At 43.6% G+C, this 19,312-nt stretch overlaps 1 pseudogene; it reads right to left on the reverse strand.

Moving 5' to 3' along the window:
* Window positions 1-1,113: 1,113 nt before the first annotated feature.
* On the reverse strand, window positions 1,114-3,159 carry LOC100341149 (palmitoyltransferase ZDHHC5 pseudogene; annotated as a pseudogene).
* Window positions 3,160-19,312: the final 16,153 nt, after the last annotated feature.

The following is a 19,312-nucleotide window of genomic DNA, read 5'->3' on the forward strand; positions in this document are numbered from 1 at the left end:
GATAGATCAGGATTTCTCTCATTTGTCAGTTGAAAATGGCTAATCAGAATAAAAATGAAGGGGACTCTGTGAAGAGGCTGGGGTCACCCCTATTTAGAGATTAGAACCCAGGTATCTCCTCTACCCAGCACCATACTAAGGTGGACTGAGGGGTAACCCCCAGGGGACATCTGGAGGGGCCTAGGCCTGCCACTCCTTTCCTCTATCCCATTTTTGGCATGTGATGAAAAACATTGCATTTTGGATTTTTCTCTTTGGTCCTTGCACTTTAAAATCACCTTAACTGTAGGCCAGGGGAAGCTCTGAGGGGATCACTTAAGAAAGCCACCCAATCCCTCTCTCCTAAGAAAGGGGGGATTTTCTAATAGTGTTTTTAATTAGGCCAGATGCTTTTCCTGATCCCCCTCCTACCACCACCACCAATGTCATGGAGCTCTGACCCCTTTCCTGGGAAACTAAATGCCAATAAGCCTAGAAAACTAACTTTCCAAAAGTTCTTTCCTCTTCTAACCAAGAGCTCAGACTCCTCTCTCCCCAGGTTTCTTTCCTGATCACTTAGCACCAACAGGGGGTTCTACTACTTCCTTAGTTGGTAACACACAAGAGAGGGACCATGGGGGGAGAGGAAGACTCTGGTGTCTCCCCCTTTTCCTGCTGGTCTGAGGTCTAGGAAAAGTAAGATCCTCCTTCTTTTACATATCCCTCCCTCATTTTCCCATCCCAAGATAGGTATATAATTTCTTTGATATTTATACACACACCTGGTAACACAGAAGATTAAAAAATAGGATCTGTAACAATAATAAAAAATTATTTCTGGTATAAAAATGATCTGGTTCCCTCCAGGGCAAGCAATTGCACAAATGTCCACTGAGTCTGGTCCAGGGACTAGGGAAGGAAGGTCTTAAAAGGTAAAAGGGGGGAGCTACTACCCCAGCCTCAGCGCCCCAACTCTCCAACTCAGTTGCACTTTATAAAACACTCACCCTCTGGGAATCGGGGTTTTAAAAAACATCCATGCAGGGGAGGGGAGCCCCTTGAGGGAAGGAAGGTGGCCACCCAGGACCCTTTGGTGTAGACACAGTGGTGTGGGGAAGGGGAGGTGCTGACTGCTCACACCATATCTCAGGTGGTACCACCCACTTATGACAGTTTCTTGACTCCTCCCCTTGTGGGGCCAGGGGAGGCTGAGCTGATGCTCTTGGGTTGCTGTTGGATTTGCTGTGGGAGGTATTGAGCTGTACTTCATCTTCAGGCATCAGCAGTGGCTGCAAGGCCACTTCCTCTATCTCAGAGACACCAGGTGGGGATTTTTGGCTGCTGTAAGATGTTTCATGGCCCAGATATGGGGTGGTTGGATCTGGTTCAGGGGACCCTAGTCCCTGGCCCCTTAGCCTTTCTGCCTTCCCCAAATGGGGGACAGCTGGGCATCCAAGTGGAGTCTTGCTCGGTGGTGATCTCTTCGGATCAGCTAAGGAGGAAGCCCTATGAGGGCATGGCCTGAGCCAGGTGTTGACTGAATGCCTGAGACTCCCAAGCCTGGCTCTTCCTCATGGACTGGGAGCTGGGTGACTGGTGCAGCAGCGTCTCTCATGCCTGGAGGGAGGCCTCAGATTGTCATAATGGACTAGTGAGGGCTCTCGTGTTGGACCTGTTGGAACCAAACGTGGATGCCTCTCGGCTTCCTGTTGCTGGGCCAGGAATACTGACAGGAAGGGAGAGGTGTAGCTGAAAGCTGGGTCTGGCTCAGGCTTCCGTTGCATGTCTGATTGGCCAGGCTCTTACAAGAGGTGGAAGTGGTGCCTTCTGAACGCATGCACTGCAACTCGTCCAGTACAAAACCTGTTCTCTGCGCCGACTTGAGGCTGGAGGAACAAGAGCCACTGGAAAGTGGATTGAAGTGAAAGCTTTTGCCAAAGGTGGGCAAACAGAAGCTCTCTGGTTCCAAGCTGCGCTCTGAGTGGTAACTGGGATGATGGCTGCTCTCTGCAGTTGAGGTTGGCTTCCTCAAACTGTCCCCATGACTAACTTGGTGCTGGAGGAATGAGACAGGGCAGCTGATGTACTGCTGCTACCATAACCCGGCCGACACTTGTACATGGTTGGTGTGGGGGGCTGTCCTGGCCCCAAAAGCTGCTATCTCCATTAGTAGCCAGGCAAAGGTGTGTTCGCAGTCCCATGCAGCTGCTCAGGTCCGGCATAGGAGGAGGCCGGGGTTTGGCATTTGCGGACTGGCTCTCTGTTGTTTCCAAGCTTCCCTTAGACTCAGTTCCCCTAAGCTCTCCCTGGATGCCATTATCCATGATCTTCACAGTAATCTGACACTTCTGGCTGAAGGAAGGGAGGTCTGATTACAATCGTCTTCTCTTTCTTTGGTCTTCCCAAATATCTGGGTGCTGGGGAATTGCAAAGTGCATTGTTACAGCAGCCATTGGTGAAGGGGCTCATGCCTCCCTGGAATTTACCCATAACCTATTCATTGGCTGTGCGTCCCCAGGCCACCAGCACCGCATGAAACCCTGTGAGGCCAGCTACAGGGATGAAGAATAAGCCAGCCATGCACATCACTGCCATTGTGACAGTGTGAAGACCCCTGAGAGCTCCTCTATGTGGCAGAGGACATAAAGGAGGCCAAAGCCTAATATACCCATAGAGTGGGCTGTCAAGGAAAGGAGGAAGAGGAAGAAATAATGTTAGTTCTGGTGGCCAATACAGTTGTTCACCCAGGGGCAGGCATGAGCAAATTCCTCCACACAATTATCACAGACACTGTGTGGGAACACCGAGGAGGACAGTAGCAGCGGCAGGTGGCACATCCTTTCATGCACACCTGGATGCCCTTGATCTCCACTGTTTTGTAAAGGGCGCTCGAAAATCTTCCTTGTCCTCATCTTCCTCAGCTTGAGGGAAAATGTCTGGGTCCATGAAGGTGGCCCTACTGAAATTTGCCAGAACAAAGAGAAACATAAATGCATTGTAGATGGGCACTGCAGGTGACATATTCAGGTTTAGTTCTGGACACATACAAGCAAAGAAGAGTGTTGTAGCTCCCACTAAGAAGATAGCGGCTGCTGAGGCCAGGATGTGTTTCTGGGTCTGAATCTCTATCCAGACTCTGCAGCATGTTGGAGCTCTGAGGGGAGATCTGCCCTGCCGCATAGCCCAGGCCCACACAGAGGCAGAACAGATAAGACAATGGGATAAGGGAACCAACAGAGAAGAGTACAGGAAAAAAAAGGGAAACCAAAAATTTAGAATTATCATCCTTCCACATCCCCAAACAAAACTGAAGGTCAAAATATCTCAAACGAAGGAAAGCATATGGGAGGGTGAAAGGTGATTGCAAATGATAAATAACCACTTCCCCAGAAAAAAAGCAGAAGAGGAGGTTAAGAAACACAACTTGGGGGCTGGCACTGTGGTGTAGCAAGTAAAGCCACTGCTTGCAGTGCCGGCTTCCTATATGGACACTAGTTCGAGTCCTGGCTGCTCCACTTTTGATCCAACTCTCTGCTATGGCCTGGGAAAGCAGTAGAAGATGGCCCAAGTCCTTGGGCCCCTGCACCCACATGGAAGACCTGGAAGAAGCTCCTGGCTTTGGATTGGCATAGCTCCAGCCATTGCAGCCAATTGGGGAGTGAACCAGCAGATGAAAGACTTCTCTCTCTCTCTCTCTGCCTCTCTCTCTGTGTAACTTTCAAATAAGTAAATAAATATTTAAAAACACACACACACACAAGTTTAACAGCTTAGAAATGGGAGACAAACAGTAGGTTGTACACATACAAATGGCTGCAGGTAGAGAACATGGAGAGTCAGACAGATCAAGGTACCGCTCATGGACAGAGGCAGGTCTTGAAAAAAAAAGGGAAATATCAAGGCAGGGCAGGAAATTCTGAGCAAGGAAAAATTCCTGAGGAGATATACTAGTACCTCCACGACTACCACACTCCCACAAAATGTGAGCAGCACCTAGAAGAGGTGTGTACTGTGCATTTTTATCCATGAAGGAACCTGCGGCCCCTTCTAGCTTCAAAGAAGAGCTGTTTTTACTGCAGCCCTTGTCAGTTTTAGGCAGCCTTCTCAATGCCACCGCTCCCACACCTTGACTTCACCAGGGTTTGTAGTCTGGATTGACTGTTGAATGTTATTTATTTCTCTCTTGGTGGCTAATGCTGGACTACAGCTGTTACAAGTTGAGTTGTAAATACTTTCCTTTAAGAAGAGAGAAAACAGAGAGAGAGCAAGCTTCTCTGTCTTTAATCTCTTCTTGCTATTCCCAAGCCCTTCAAGGGCCCCATTTCCTATAGAGTTCATGCAAAACTGAAGGAAAACTTAAAATCCTTGAAGCCTTTTCTTCCCAATAAGCAGAATAAGATGAAGACATCGATACCACGTGATACTTTAAAAAATAACTCAGGGTGAAGGCACAGTACCAAAGATGTCCCAGTTTCCAGGTTAGTCACTGTGTCTGTTCTTTCTTCTTCAATCTTGGGCTTTCCAGACAGAGTTCAACTGGGTTATGGTGCCTCCCTTGGAGCGGTGCCCATCACCGCCACCGTCGTTGTTGCCGCAGCCTCCTGGCAGTGCTGTCCGGCCTCTGACAGGCAGCGCAGAGCCCCCACACGCTGCACGCCTGTCCCGCTCCTCTGCAAGCCAGCGCACAGCCATGGCTCTCAGGGCAGGGTATCAAGCCCTCCCAGTGTTCCCATTGGCTCCCTGCCCCGGGCACATGAGATGTTTCTCTCATTCATGAGGGTCACGCAGTTGCACCTGCCCCTGCTCACTCTGCCATCCACCCATAGCCCCCACCCCTTCTCTGCTCTCAAAGTTAAGTACTCTTAACATCTTAACATTCTTTAAAAGTAATTCAAGATGGTTTAAAAGTAAGTATGAAATTTTTATCTTGTTTCATTTTGAAAATTATGTTAATTTAGAAGTTTTTAAAGAATTATTTTGAGATGGTGATGGGACTGACGCTGTGGCATAGTAGCTTAATCCTTCGCCTGCAGTGCCGGCATCCCACATGGGTACCAGTTCTAGTCCCAGCTGCTCCTCTTCCAATCCAGAGAGCTTCTGCTATGGCCTGGGAAAGCAGTAGATGGCCCAAGTCCTTGGGCCCCTCACCCATGTGGGAGACTGGGAGGAAGCTCCTGGCTCCAGGCTTCAGGTTGGCACCCCTCCAGCCATTTCGGCCATTTGGGGGCTGAAGCAAGATGGAAGACCTTTATCTCTTTTGCTCCCTCCCTTTCATTGTCTGTAACTGTACCTTTCAAATAAATAAATAGAATTTTAAAAATGAAAAAGAAATTATTTTGGGGCCAAAATAATGGCATAGCAGCTAAAGCAGATTCCTGTAGTTCCATTATTTCATATGGACACCAGTTCAAGTCCCAGCTCCACACTTCTTACCCAGCTCCCTGCTAACGGCTGGTGAAAAGCAGCAGGTGGCCCAGGTGCTTAGTTCCCTGCACCCATTTGGAAGACTCAGATGAAGCACTCTGACCCAGTGCTGCATGCTGTGGGCATATGGAGAGTGATCCAGCAGATGGAAATGCGTGCTCTCTCTCTCTGTAATTCTGACTTTCAAAAAATAAATAAATCTTTAAAAAATGAATCATTTCAAAATGTATATTTTTGTCATAAGGTAGAAAGGCTGCAATACTCTAGAATGTAAGGGAAAAAATAGGGCAAAAACTCAAGGTTTAAGTAAGTTGCAGAAAGCATGAGCACCTAACAGAAGGTTTGAAGTGGCCAGCACTATGGCGCAGTGGGTTAATGCCTTGGCCAGTTCTAGTCCTGGCTGCTCCTCTTCTGATCCAGCTCTCTGCTATGGCCTGGGATAGCAATGGAAGATGGCCCAAGTCCTTGGGTCCCTGCACCTGTGTGGGAGACCTGGAGGAGGCTTCTGGCTCTGGATTGGCACAGCAATGGTCAATGCAGCCATCTGGGAAGTGAACAAGCAGATGGAAGACCTCTCTGTCTCTACTCCTCTCTAATTCTGACTTTCAAATAAATAAAATAAATCTTTAAAAAAAAAAAGGTTTGAAAAGGAAAAATCTTGTAAGAAAAATTGGTGTGTGTGAAAGCCAAAAGCTTCATCCAAATCTCCCACATGGGTGAAGGAGCCTAGCACTTGGGCCATCCTCACTGCTTTCCCAGGCACATTAACAGTGAGCTTCATCAGAAGTGGAGCAGGGCCTAGCACTGTGGCAGAGTGCTGAGATGGTGGCAGCCATTTGAGCAGCAGTTCATGTCCCAGCTATTCCATTTCCAATCCAGCTCTCTGCTAATGCACCTGGAAAAGCAACAAAAGATGACCCAAGTACTTGAGTCCCTACAAGCACATAAGGAGACCTGGAAGAAGCTTCTGACTTTGGCCTGGCCTAGCCCCAGATTCTGTGGCCATTTCGGGAGTGAACTACTGGATGAAAATATGTCTGTCTTTTGGAATCTCTCTCTATATATAACTCTGCCTTTCAAATAAATAAATAAATAAATAAACTCTTTTTTACAAATGTGGAACAGTCATTATTCAAACCAGCACTCTGGGATGAGGCATCCCAGACAGGTGCCTAATCTACTATACCACAATGCCTGCCCAATTATAATTTTAAAAATTTACATTGTTTTCTAAAAGTTTGGAATTAATATCAAAGGTACACTGAAATAAAATTAGAATTTGATGCTTTTTTAAACAAGCTGTTTAAAATATGTGCATATTGATATGTTAGTAAATATCTGGAAATAGCCTTGGACTTTAATTTTGGAATCTGTTTTTTTTTTTTTTTTAAGGATTTATTGATTTATTTGAAAGGCAGAGTTCCAGAGAGGCAGAGGGGAGAGAGAGAGAGAGAGAGAGAGATCTTCCATCCCCTTGTTCACTCCCCAGATGTCCTCAATTGCCAGAGCTGAGCCAGGAGCCAAGAGGTAGGAGCTCCCTCCAGGTCTCCAACATGAATGTAGGGGCCCAAGGACATGGGCCATCTTCTACTGCTTTCCCAGCCATTGCAGAGAGCTGAATCAGAAGTGGAGCAGCTGTGACTCAAATTAGTGACCAAATGAGAGGCTGGCACTGCAGTTGGCAGCTTCACATGCTATGCCATAGTGCTGGTCATGATATCTTTTGTTAAAAAAAAAAAAGACTGCAGCATCTCCTTTTAAGAATTCTTGCTTAGTTTTTAACCATCTGTGAATTTTCTAGTCAGCTTCTTTAATCTTTCTTCTCCTTCCTGGTTGTGACTCTTAAATTTTTCTAAGTAATGGGTTATTTTATATGCTATTTTTCTATTCAAGGTTTTTACTTCCACTTTGGTGACTGACCAAAAACCACAAATGCTGTGCCTTAGCAAACAATCAGAATTGTTTGGAAAAAGCTGAGTCTTAAGAGTTAAAAGTTGTATATATACTTGTTTTATAAAATCATCAGATTTATGACTAAATCTGGTTCAGAACTGGTTGAATCACACTAAGCAGATGGATGCTATTTCAAAATTATAAGTGAGCCTATTTTGACCAAATATTTTAAGCCCTTTTGACATCTTGAGACTTTCTCAGAATCAAGGTTCTAAATTTTTTATTTATTTATTTATTTATTTTTATTTTTTGACAGGCAGAGTGGACAGTGAGAGAGAGAGACAGAGAGAAAGGTCTTCCTTTGCCATTGGTTCACCCTCCAATGGCCGCCGCGGCCGGCGTGCTGCGGCCGGCGCACCGCGCTGATCCGATGGCAGGAGCCAGGAGCCAGGTGCTTTTCCTGGTCTCCCATGGGGTGCAGGGCCCAAGCACCTGGGCCATCCTCCACTGCACTCCCTGGCCACAGCAGAGAGCTGGCCTGGAAGAGGGGCAACCGGGACAGAATCCGGCACCCCAACCGGGACTAGAACCCAGTGTGCTGGCGCTGCTAGGCGGAGGATTAGCCTAGTGAGCCACGGCGCCGGCCCAAATTTTTTCACTTTGAGATTTTCAGCAGGAATCCTTGATGTGTCAAAGGATATATGTCTTATCTTTTAGAGGTAATAGTTTATTATGCAACTTGCATTTTAGGAAAGTACTGTCGTGAAATTATGCTCAATGTTACATTATATTTACATAGATATGCCATTGATATAAATGTCCTAGAAGTTATAAAAGTTTTAAAATCTGATAGTCCTTTAGTGTTGTTACTAGTCATGATGGTTATCTTCATAAAAAGGAGACCCAGAGTCCTAAAAGGGACAATAGGTGTGTAAAATCCTTCAGTTTCTTTCTTTCCTTTTTAAGCCAGGAAATATGGTCATAATTCAAGTTCTCCCAAATGGGTACAGGAGCACAGACACTTGGCCATCCTCTGCTGCTTTCCCAGGTGCATTAGCAGGGAACTGGATCAGAGTGGAGCAACCAGGACTCGAAGTGTAACCCATAGGGGATGCCAGCATCATAGCCGGTAGCTTCACCTGCAATGCCACAATGCTGGTCCCTCTTTAGTTGCTTTGTAACATCCTGTATGGAATGAACACAAATGGCTCATGTCAATTAATCAATTTCATAATTTTAACTATGTTTATTTAAAGACTTCTGTCATCCATAGTTTTGTATTCTTCTCTAAAACACTTGTAATCAATTTCACAGAAAATGTTCTTGAATACAGATTTTTAGCTACTTTAGACAAGAATTTCCAGAACTTTGAGGGAAAGAAAAAAAACTAAAAACCCCATAAACTGGTAATGGAGGGGCCAGTGCTATGGCACAGTGGGTTAAAGCCCCAACTTGCAGCTCCAGCAAAAACAAAGAAACTGGGGCCAGCCCCATGGCACAGTAGGTTAATCCTCTGCCTGTGGCACTGGCATTGCACATGGGTGCCAGTTCTAGTCCCAGCTGCTCCTCTTCCAATCTACCTCTCTGCTATGGACTGGGAAAGCAGTAGAAGATGGCCCAAGTCCTTGGGCCCCTGAACCCATGTGGGAGACTGGGAAGAAGTTTCCAATTGGCACAGCTCCAGCTGTTGCAGCCATTTGGGGAGTGAACCAAAGGAAGGAAGACCTTTCTCCCTGTCTTTTCCTCTCACTGTCTGTAACTTTACCTCTCAAATAAAATAAAATCCTAAAAAACATAAAGGGGCTGATACTGTAAGATGTGGACTTGGTCACCCAAGGCTAGCTGACATGTCTAAGAATTACAGACACTTGTTCACTGAATTAGACACAACAGTTCACATTTGGGCAGTTTTTTACCACTGTGCATACTGCTCACTGTGCATACTGGGCTCACTTCCGGAAAAAGGAGGGCTACTGGCTCATTTCTGGCTATTTGGGAGAGTCTAAGCCATACTATTTGATAACTAAAATATTACCAAAAGAAAAAAAGCCTTTTTTTTTAATCCAGCGACATTGTCCACGGGGCCCTCTGGAGACAATAAATGTGAATGACTACATGTATTGAACAAATGTGTCCCAGCAGGCTATTCTAATGGCCCTTTAGCAGGGGTGGAGGACTTCCATACCCTAGCCACATAAAGCCCATAAAATCATTTGGTCTGACCCTGCCAAGGCAACTACAAATGGGATTTGATATTCAGTCTATACAGACTAAATCTTAAGTTGCCAAAGCAACTACAAATGGGACTTGATATTTAATCTATACAAAATAAATCTTAAGTTGATAATTTTGTATGTCCTGTGAATGATGTTATAAACACCAAAATGTCCCTTGGAAGAAAGGCCCTTTGCTTTAGAGACTGCAGACCTTGAACAATAAAGGATGGAAACAGCTTCAAAGACAAGGAGATTCAACCATTGAACACACAGCAGTAACTCCTCCAGAATCTATGGAAGCAACAGCACTGTTACCAGGTATCTTAGAACAGAAGGTTAAGCTCAAAGTCCTCACCCAGGCCTTATGTCTCAGAGGAGGTAAGGGTGAACACTCACACTGCCTTGAGTTAGGAAAGAGGGATGTTGATGGTCTGAGTTTTTATTGGGATAAAGAATAAAGACATACATTGGGACTTCCCTAGGTTGAAGAAACATGGAAGAGATATACAGAAATCTGTGAGTTTCCCAAACTTTCTTTGAAGCTAGTCCATATCTCTGTTCTATTTGTATGAACACTGGCTATTCATCTTCGTTCTATACATAGAACTGGAGAATGTGATTTTGTACATAAGGCACTGGCAAATTATATTCAAAGTGTCTTTTTATCTTTGTCAGTATTTAGGCAAAGCCAAAGGCAAAATGGAAGTTCTGTCCTCCCTTCAAAGAAAACTATTCTTCTTGGATGGCTCCTTCTTTCCACTGGGGTATCATTCATGACAATCCTTCATGTAGGACTTTTTTTATTTTTGCCACAGTGTCTTAGAATTCAATGCCTGAAATGTTTACATGGGCTTTTCAATCATACAAGAATGCTTTAAGGGCTCATTCTGAGGTCACTATACTATATAAAATGACTGTCATTCCATGAGTCTGCTGTGTGAACTGCTTCCCAACTCAACATGTCTTAAAATGCAATGTCTGGTCTCACTCTAAGTCTCTATTTTATTGCTTTTGAAATATTCATTTATTTGAAAGACAGAGTTATAAGACAGAAAGAGACAGAGAGATCTTCCAGCTGCTGGTTCAGTCCCCAAATGGCTGCAACAGCCAGAGCTGGACCCATTCAATGTCAAAAGCCAGGAGCTTCTTCCAGGTCTCCCAAGTGGTTCCAGAGGCCCAGTACTTGGGCCATCCTCTGCTCATTTCCTGGGTGCATTAGCAGGAAGATGGATCAGAAGTGGAGCAGCTGGGACTCAAACCCATGCCCACATAGGATACTGGCAAGGCAAGCAGTGGCTTTACCCTCTACACCAAAGTGCCAGCCACATGCACACAAATCTTAATCAGTGACTATCCCTGGTTTTAAACTGGAAGTTTTCTGGCAGAAAAATCACTAATTTCTCTGGTTTCTCATGAGATACAGAAATACAACCATGTTCTTGCTTTTATTAATGCTGTAGAATGTTTATATACCTGCAAGGTAAAGCTATGCAGAAAATGGCTGTGTAACCCTTCTATTTATATATAAGATTGCTACAGCAACACCCAGAACTAGCAAGTTTTTTTCTTAAAGAAATGCCTGTGATGGCTGCTGTTGTGGTGTAGCATGTAAAATTGCCAACTATGACCCCAGCATCCCATATGAGTACTGCTTTCAGTCTTGGCTGCTCCACTTCCAATCCAACACCTTGCTAATGGCCTTGGAAGATGACTCAGTACTTGTGCCCCTGGCTGATGCAGCCACCTGGGGAAGTGAACCAGCAGATGGAAGATATCTCTCTCTCTGTGTGTTAACTATTAAGTAAGCAAATGAGTAAGTAAAAGAAATGCCTCCAACCTCCTCTCCTTTCATCCTTAAAATACCCCCACATTACCCCACAAATTTCACGAAGCAGTCTGACCAATCACTGTCCCTATTCCTTAAGGATGGAGGAGAAACAAAAGCATCTAAAACAAAACCCCTATAGAACAAAAGCAGGACCAAGCATCTTCTCTGTCTCCCTTAGACCAAGGCATCCTTATCCATATTGTACCAAAAATAGTTCACTAAATTGAGGGAGTGATACAGCTGGCCTGCACACAAGAAGTCACTTTTCTGCAACAGATAGAACCCTGCTGGCCAATATTGTCTGGATGGGTTTATTTAGGGGAGTTCCACATCTAGGTAAGGAAACATCCCAGTCTGGTCCAGCAAATAACTACCAATTGTATGTAAACTCCCAGAATAACTAAAGCCCACCTGAACGCCATTAAAATTCCCTAAAGAACATACCATCTTCAACTAGTAAGATGAAGGTCAAAAGCATCATGAACCGATCAGGAACTTGGACACAAGCTGAACATGCATCTGTCACCTCTAATTTCAATCTATAAGAATCTTTGCCTCTAACTTCATGGGGAGCCCTGGAGTTAAGCTCCTTGCTCTGGGCTTTAAAATAAATGCTTTTTTACTCCACCACACCAAAGCCAGTGATCAGCTTACTGTGTGTTGGGCAAGTGTATACAGGTTAGGGGTTCTACAGCAACACCACCAACCAGATTGGAGGTATGTCCTGCAATAAGGGCAGAGATGGGACTTGAACCCAGGCATGCTGACATAAAAGATAGGCTTCTCAAGGAGTGCTCCAATCATTATGCCAAATCCCATTCCCTTACATTTTCAAACTAATTTTTCATTGAATTCCAGATAGACTGAAGGAGACAGCAGAGATCACCCATCTGCTGGTTCAGTCCCTAAATGTCCACAATAGTTGGGGCTTAGAGGCCAAAGTGAGGTGCCAAGAACTCATTCTAGGCCTCTCTCATGGATGGCAGTTGGGTCATCGTCTGTTGCTTTTCCAGGTGCATAAACAGGGAGCAGTATTGAAAGTGGAACAGCTGTGATAGGAACCAGCTCCTATATGGGATGGCAGTGCTGCAGGTGGTGGCTTACCCACTATACCACAGCACCAGCCATGATTATATTTCACACATCTGCTTTTGAAGATATTTAGAAATATTTTGAAGCTGCAAATTACTGATTTGGGCTTGTGCTGTGTGCACCAGCCTGTAGCATCTGCATCCCATATGGGAACCTGGCTGCTCCACTTCCAATCCAGCTCCCTGGCAATGCACCTTGGAAAGTAGTGGGGGATGGCCAAGTCCTTGTGCCTCCGCACAAACCTCTGGCTTTGGATTAGCTCAACTCTGCCAATTGTCATTTTGTGAGTGAGCCAGTGCATAAAAGACACAGCTATCTTTCTAGCTAATCGCTCTCCCTACCTCTTTCTGTACCTATTTCTAATAAAATAAATAGAAAAAAAATACAGTGTGGCTTTGGGGGGCCACTACTCAACACTCCCTCCTGATTTAAAAAGTCAGTGATAGAGAATTAATGAAGGCATTAGTATAGGAGCTCCCATCTTTTCCTCTTGCCTCAGACTAAACCAGCAGTGAGTGCTCCCCAAGTCTGTACTGCAAAATCCTGATAAATTTGTTATCACACTTTCATTATCTGCCAATCTCTGAATCTGTGTTGGGATTTCTTTTCCCAAACACTCCAGGATACATATAAAAACAACATAGCCCAATGTAGCTTCATCTGATTAAAACACTCAATGATGGATAATTGACTTTATATGAAAAAAAAAAATAAGCCACCCAGGAACATCTTAGAAAATGATTGCTTCTCTGATGCTAGTTAAGAGAAACTTCCAGGGAATAAGCACTTGGCCTGGTAGTTAATGCCCCACATTCCATACAGTGGTGTCTGTCTCAAGTCCCAGTACTGATTCTGTTCCAGCTCCCTGCACATGCACAACCACGGAAGCAGCAGGCTCAATAGTTGTCTCTCTGCCACCAATATGGGAGATCAGATGAATGACCAGCTTCTGACTTTGGCCTGGCCAGTTCCGGCCCATGCAAAATCACTATCTCTCCCTCTTTCTCTCTTTGTTTATGTGTGTCTGTCTCTCCTTGCCTTTCAAATAAAAAATTTTTAAAAATGAGAAACATCCTGGACTGCAACAAGGCTCACATGCAGGATAATTTCCTCCATGTGGAAACGGCCCCAAGTCTTCCAGAAGCTGCAATGGTGCTTCCTTAGCACAGTCTTGAAGGAAAAATGTTCTTGCATTTACTGTAGGCACAGCACCTACATCACCTGGGGGATTAAGAATGCGCACCAAATGAGGCCTCTAGGGTGAGTTCAGGATCAAACTCATTGTTCAGTGGTTTCTTGCTGCCCTCTGCTGGGCTTCTGATGCAACTAATACATTTTTTGTTAGATACTGACAAACTGCTTACATACCACCCTGCACAATGATGAATAGCAGAGTTGAAGTGATCCCAATTTTCCATTTTAGTACTTAAAAAGCTATAGGAATTGAGAGGGATCATATCCGTAACCTGTTTTAACTGCATCCTATTTTTATGTTTCATTTTCATTTCCTATCATCTCGTATTTTCTACTTTCACTTGTTATCTATTTTCTATAGCTCTCTAGGAATATGTTGCTATTTTCCATATATATGTGCACTTCTCAAACGTCCTTCTGTTATTGACACTCAAGATAAATCCCTGTGGTCATAGAACATTCATTGTTTTATTTGTATCTTTTCAGTTTATTTAGGCTCTTTTGTAACCTAGCAAAAGTTCTTCTGCAGAGTATTACATGTGCACTTGAACAGCAAGTGCATTCTCTTGTCCAACTATCCTGTCAAGTTCTTTCATGATGTTCATATTTCCTATATCCTTTCCAATATATTGCAAGCTACTTTGCAAACTTCTTTCCATTACTGAAAATGGCAAATATGTGCCCTAATACTAGTTGACAACTCTACTTCTCCCTTTTTGTCTCTCTGTGACTCTGCTTTCAAATAAATCAATCTTAAAAAAAATCCCTAAAGAATAACATTGAAATTTTCATTGCAATTGCATTGGTTTGATTTTACATTCTGTAATTTTTCTGAGTTCTAACATTTTTAATGGACTCATTAGGGTTTTTTGATATTTGAAATTCCAAGAGATGGGAGGGATGGATGGACAGAGAGCAGCCACGTGTTGGTTCATGCGCTGAATGATCACAGTGGCTGGGGATGAGTTAAGTCAAAGTTAGGATCTGAGAGTTCAATCTAAGTTTCTCATGTGAGGGAAAGGGATGACTTGAAGCATCAACCCCCTGCTGTCTCTGTTAATGATACACATGCCATGTAACAGACAACTAATTCCACTACGTTCTTATTTTTATCAGTTTGCTCTCTTTCTTGCCTAATAGCTCTAGTTTGAAGTTCCACTGCTACAAGCAAAAGAAATTATGAGGGCAGGGATCCTTATCTTCTTGATATTAGAGGAGATGACTGAATACCGTGAGCAGTGATCTAGCTATGGCCTGGATCATGCTGATATGTATTTTTCTATACCCAGTCTGTTTATTATGCCACATCTATTTCTTGTGTGATGCAAGGCAATGTCTTGTGCTAAGCTCTGTCACATCTCAATTATCCCCTTGTGGGTTCTATATTAGCCCAATATAGGCATTGACCAATTGACCATCAAGGTTTTGGTGAGGGAAATGTTCCCCAGCTGGAGGCAAGATAGAATAAAACTGCGGTGATGCTTTGGTGATCCCAGAATCCCATATGGTTAAGGTCCTGGCTACTCCACTTTTGGTGCTAAAAACTCCCTGCTACTGCTCCTAAAAAAGCAGTGGAAGATGGCCTAAGTTCTTGGATCTCTTCCACCCAAGTAGAGACCTGGATGGAGTCCCAGGCTTTTGGCCTGGCCCTACACAGCTGTTTCAGACATTTGGGGAATGAATTACTGAAGCTGACATGAGGTGATATTTTGAATGAAATTAGGTCATTGTCAGTCCCTCCTCAGCTTCCAAATAGCCTACTAAATTATGTTTCACCATTAAGAGACTTATTGTACCATATGCAATTGTGTATTAAAACAGACAGCATAAACTTACACAGAAATACCATTAGTTTTAACAATCCTCTACTAAGGTATATAAATGAAAGGCATAGAACCAGTATAATGAAGAGCTAACTATATTCTCATGTGTATTACACATTACTCAGAATGTTAGATGTAAAAACAGTGGACATATCTACCTACACATGAATAGACTTGAAATGTGCCACATAAACACAATAGGGTTCCACTGAGCCTTCCATAGTGAAATTCTGTCACTTTTGACAATTTATGTGAATATAGAGATTATCATGTGAAGGGCCAAACCCAGAAGGACACAAAAGGACAAATATTATCTCACTAAAAATCTGGAATGCATGTTAGAGAGAAGAATGGTGGAGTAAGGATAAAGGGAACACATTGGTAAATATTCACAAAGTTTCCCCTAGACATCGTGAATGAAATTATAATGCTGCATTTCATATTTCAAATTTCTTGTAGAGGTTTTTAAATGTTCTCACCATAAAATATGAGGTGAAGAATGTGAATAATTCTGGGCCAGTGCCGTGGCTCAATAGGCTAATCCTCCACCTTGTGGCACTGGCACACAGGGTTCTAGTCCTGGTCGGGGCACCGGATTCTGTCCCGGTTGCCCCTCTTCCAGGCTTCTCTCTGTTGTGGCCCAGGAGTGCAGTGGAGGATGGCCCAAGTGCTTGGGCCCTGCACCCCATGGGACACCTGGAGAAGCACCTGGCTCCTGCCTTCGGATCAGCGTGGTACGCCAGCCACAGTGTGCTGCCCATGATGTCCATTGGAGGGTAAACCAACGGCAAAGGAAGACCTTTCTCTCTCTCTCTCTCACTGTCCACTTTGCCTGTCAAAAAAAAAAAAAAAAAAGAATGTGAAGAATTCTCATTTGAAAATCCCAGAATTAACATTCATCAAATGATCACATCATACCCTAAAGTATCTACAACTATTTTTCAGTTGAATATTTTAAAAAGGCAAATATTATCAGGTTACATTAAAAAAAAGAACAATATAATCTGTATAGGATTAAAACATCTTTTAAAACTTTTTTGTATTAATACAAAGAGAAATGTTCCATGCATTCCATAGCAGGATAAAACTTGAGGGGCCAGCACTCTGGCATAGCTATAATTCTAACATTTGAAGCTAAAAAAAATTTGAAGCCAAAACAAGAAAGCAGAAGAAATAAGGAGTAAAATGGAGAAGGTCGAGACAGGAAGGGGTAATTCTCCCCATCTTCATGTAGGAAAGAAGCAGTGCTGTGATGCTAGCATGTGGCAAGGATGCCTCCCCACCAAGACCCTACAATCTCTGCACCTTGATATCAACCTACCATACTCACTTCTGGCTCCTCTTTGGACTCTGCTGATGCCTCTGGGAAAGTCATACAACCCCTGCTGTGCATGTAAACCAAGCCCAGGAAGAGTAATTTAAGATTTACCACCCACATGCTCTTGTCTGTTGGCTGACAGGGTGAAAAACCCTGCAGGGTTTACTACATACCAATTGTAAGAAGGCGGCATGTTTGAATATCCTGGGTATTTTGTATTTTCACCTGGGTCAGAGACAAAGGATTGTGCTGCTTAATGCTGAACACAGTTGCTCCATCAGCAAAATGATTTCCTTCTTTTGCCTGGAAATGCAGGGGCTACACAAGGGGTACAGATAATATTAAACCTTTTAAAGTGTCCAGGTCCTGCTGCTCCTCCAGGGTGAAGTCCACAGTCCACACCTGTAATAGTGCATTTCCCCAAAAGGTATCAGCTCTGGGTCACAAAGAAGGGTGACAGGGAGTTCATTCTTCTCTTTTTGTCTATCTTGCCTCTTATATAAGATGAAGCTAATTTTTGTATGCTATAGGCCAACAGAAAGGAAAATGATAATCAAAACATATCAATTTCATATTAACTTTGCAATTATGAAATTTACTATAATAGAGTTTCCCTTATTCTGTAAAAGATCACAGTGTAATCTGTAGACACAAGTGCAAATGTGTAACTGAAGAGTGTTAGATCAAGTGAGACATCCATTCAAAGTAGATCAGGCTAACAATGTTTTAAAAACTTTGGAAGGATGGCCTTGTGGCATAGTGTGTAAAACCACAGGGAACCTGTTTAAGACCCAGTTGCTAACTTCCTTTCCAGCACTCTGCTAATGCACCTGGGAAAGCATAAGATGGCCCATGTCCTTGGGCCCCTGTACCCACCTGGGAGACCTGAGATTAGTTCCTGGCTCCCATCTGTTCCAGTTCCAGCTGTTGCCACCATCTGGGAAGTGAACTAATGATGGAAGATCTCTCTCTTTCTAAATAAATCTATTAAACAATAAATTTTAGGGGATGGTATAGTGCCACAGCAGATTAAGCTGCCATCTGAACTCACAGCATCCCACATGAGCACCAATATGAGCCACACCTATTCCATTTCTGATCCACTCCCTGTGAATAAATGTGGAAAACCAGTGGAAGACGACCCAAGTACTTAGACTTCTGCCACCCACCAGGGAGACTAGGAAGAAGTTCTGGGCAGGTACTGGCCCAACCCCAGCCATTGTAGCAATTTGGGTACAACCAGCAGATGGAAGACCTTTCTCTATTTCTCTATAACTCCCTTTCAAATAAATAATAAATAAGTAGTAAATAAAACTTTTTTGGATCATCAGGTTACACTTCACAGAAAAGACATATCTCTTCATCAATGTGTCCTCATGAATATAAAATTGCAAAACACACTGGCAAAAAGGCAAAGAAAAAACTAGGACAAGTGATGGGAACTACAAATGCACCATATCTAGGTGAGTGGTCCTAGACTGTGAGGAGAAAAAAACAGTAAACATGTTCAAAGAAGTGTTAACTGAATGAATCACTGTTTTTGAAAATTATTTATAAACAAAAGTATACTTATAAGCTTTTTCATACTTCTTCCAAAAATCCATGTAATTGCTATTGTTTACATGAAAGATATTGCCTAGGTCCTCAAACAGGGCACATAAACTTGGAAAGTTATCTTAGAAGATTTTCATTTTTTTAAAGATTTTATTGAAGCTGGCACTGTGGTACAGTGGGTTAATGCCCCACCCAGCATCCCATACAGGCAACAGTTCGAAACCCGGCTGCTCTACTGCCAACCTAGCTTCTGCTGTGGCCTAGGAAAACAGTGGAAGATGGTGCAAGTGCTTGGGCCCCTGTACCCATGTGGGAGACCAAAAAGAAACTCTTGGCTCCTGGCTTTGGTTCAGCTCACCTCTGGCTGTTGCAGACATTTGGGGAGTGAACAAGTGGAAGGAAGACCTCTCTCTCTCTCTGTCTCTACCTCTATCTGTAACTCTATCTTTCAAATAAATAACAATAAATATTTAAAAATAACAGATCAAAGGGACACGATTTAAAAAAAAATATTTTATTGATTTATTTGAGAGGTACAATGACAGACACAGAGAGGGAGGGATAGAAAATATTTCTTCCATCTGCTGGTTCACTTCCCAAATGGCCTCAATGGCCAGAGTTGAGTCACTCAGAAGCCAAGAGCCAGGAGCTCCTTCAAAGTCTCCCACGTGGGTGCCAGAGCCCAAGCACTTGGGCCATCTTACACTATGTTCCCAGGCCACAAGCAGAGAGCTGGATCAGAAGCTGAGCAGTCGGGACACAAACGGGTACCCATATTGGATGCTGGTGCAACATCACTGGCCCCCAGAAGATTTGAATTTGAGAGTCAGCATCTGGAAGGAGAATGAAGAAATAGAGAGGAAGAATTGGAGAAGACATGATGACCAACCATTAGACATAGAGTAGTCAGAATAGTGAAGAAAAAGACAGGAAGCGTGAACACAATTCAATAACAATTGTTTATGCAGAGCGTTGAAAGTGGAGTTCGGGG

This window comes from Oryctolagus cuniculus, chromosome 8 (assembly GCF_964237555.1).
Source record: "Oryctolagus cuniculus chromosome 8, mOryCun1.1, whole genome shotgun sequence".
Lineage (NCBI taxonomy): Eukaryota > Metazoa > Chordata > Mammalia > Lagomorpha > Leporidae > Oryctolagus > Oryctolagus cuniculus.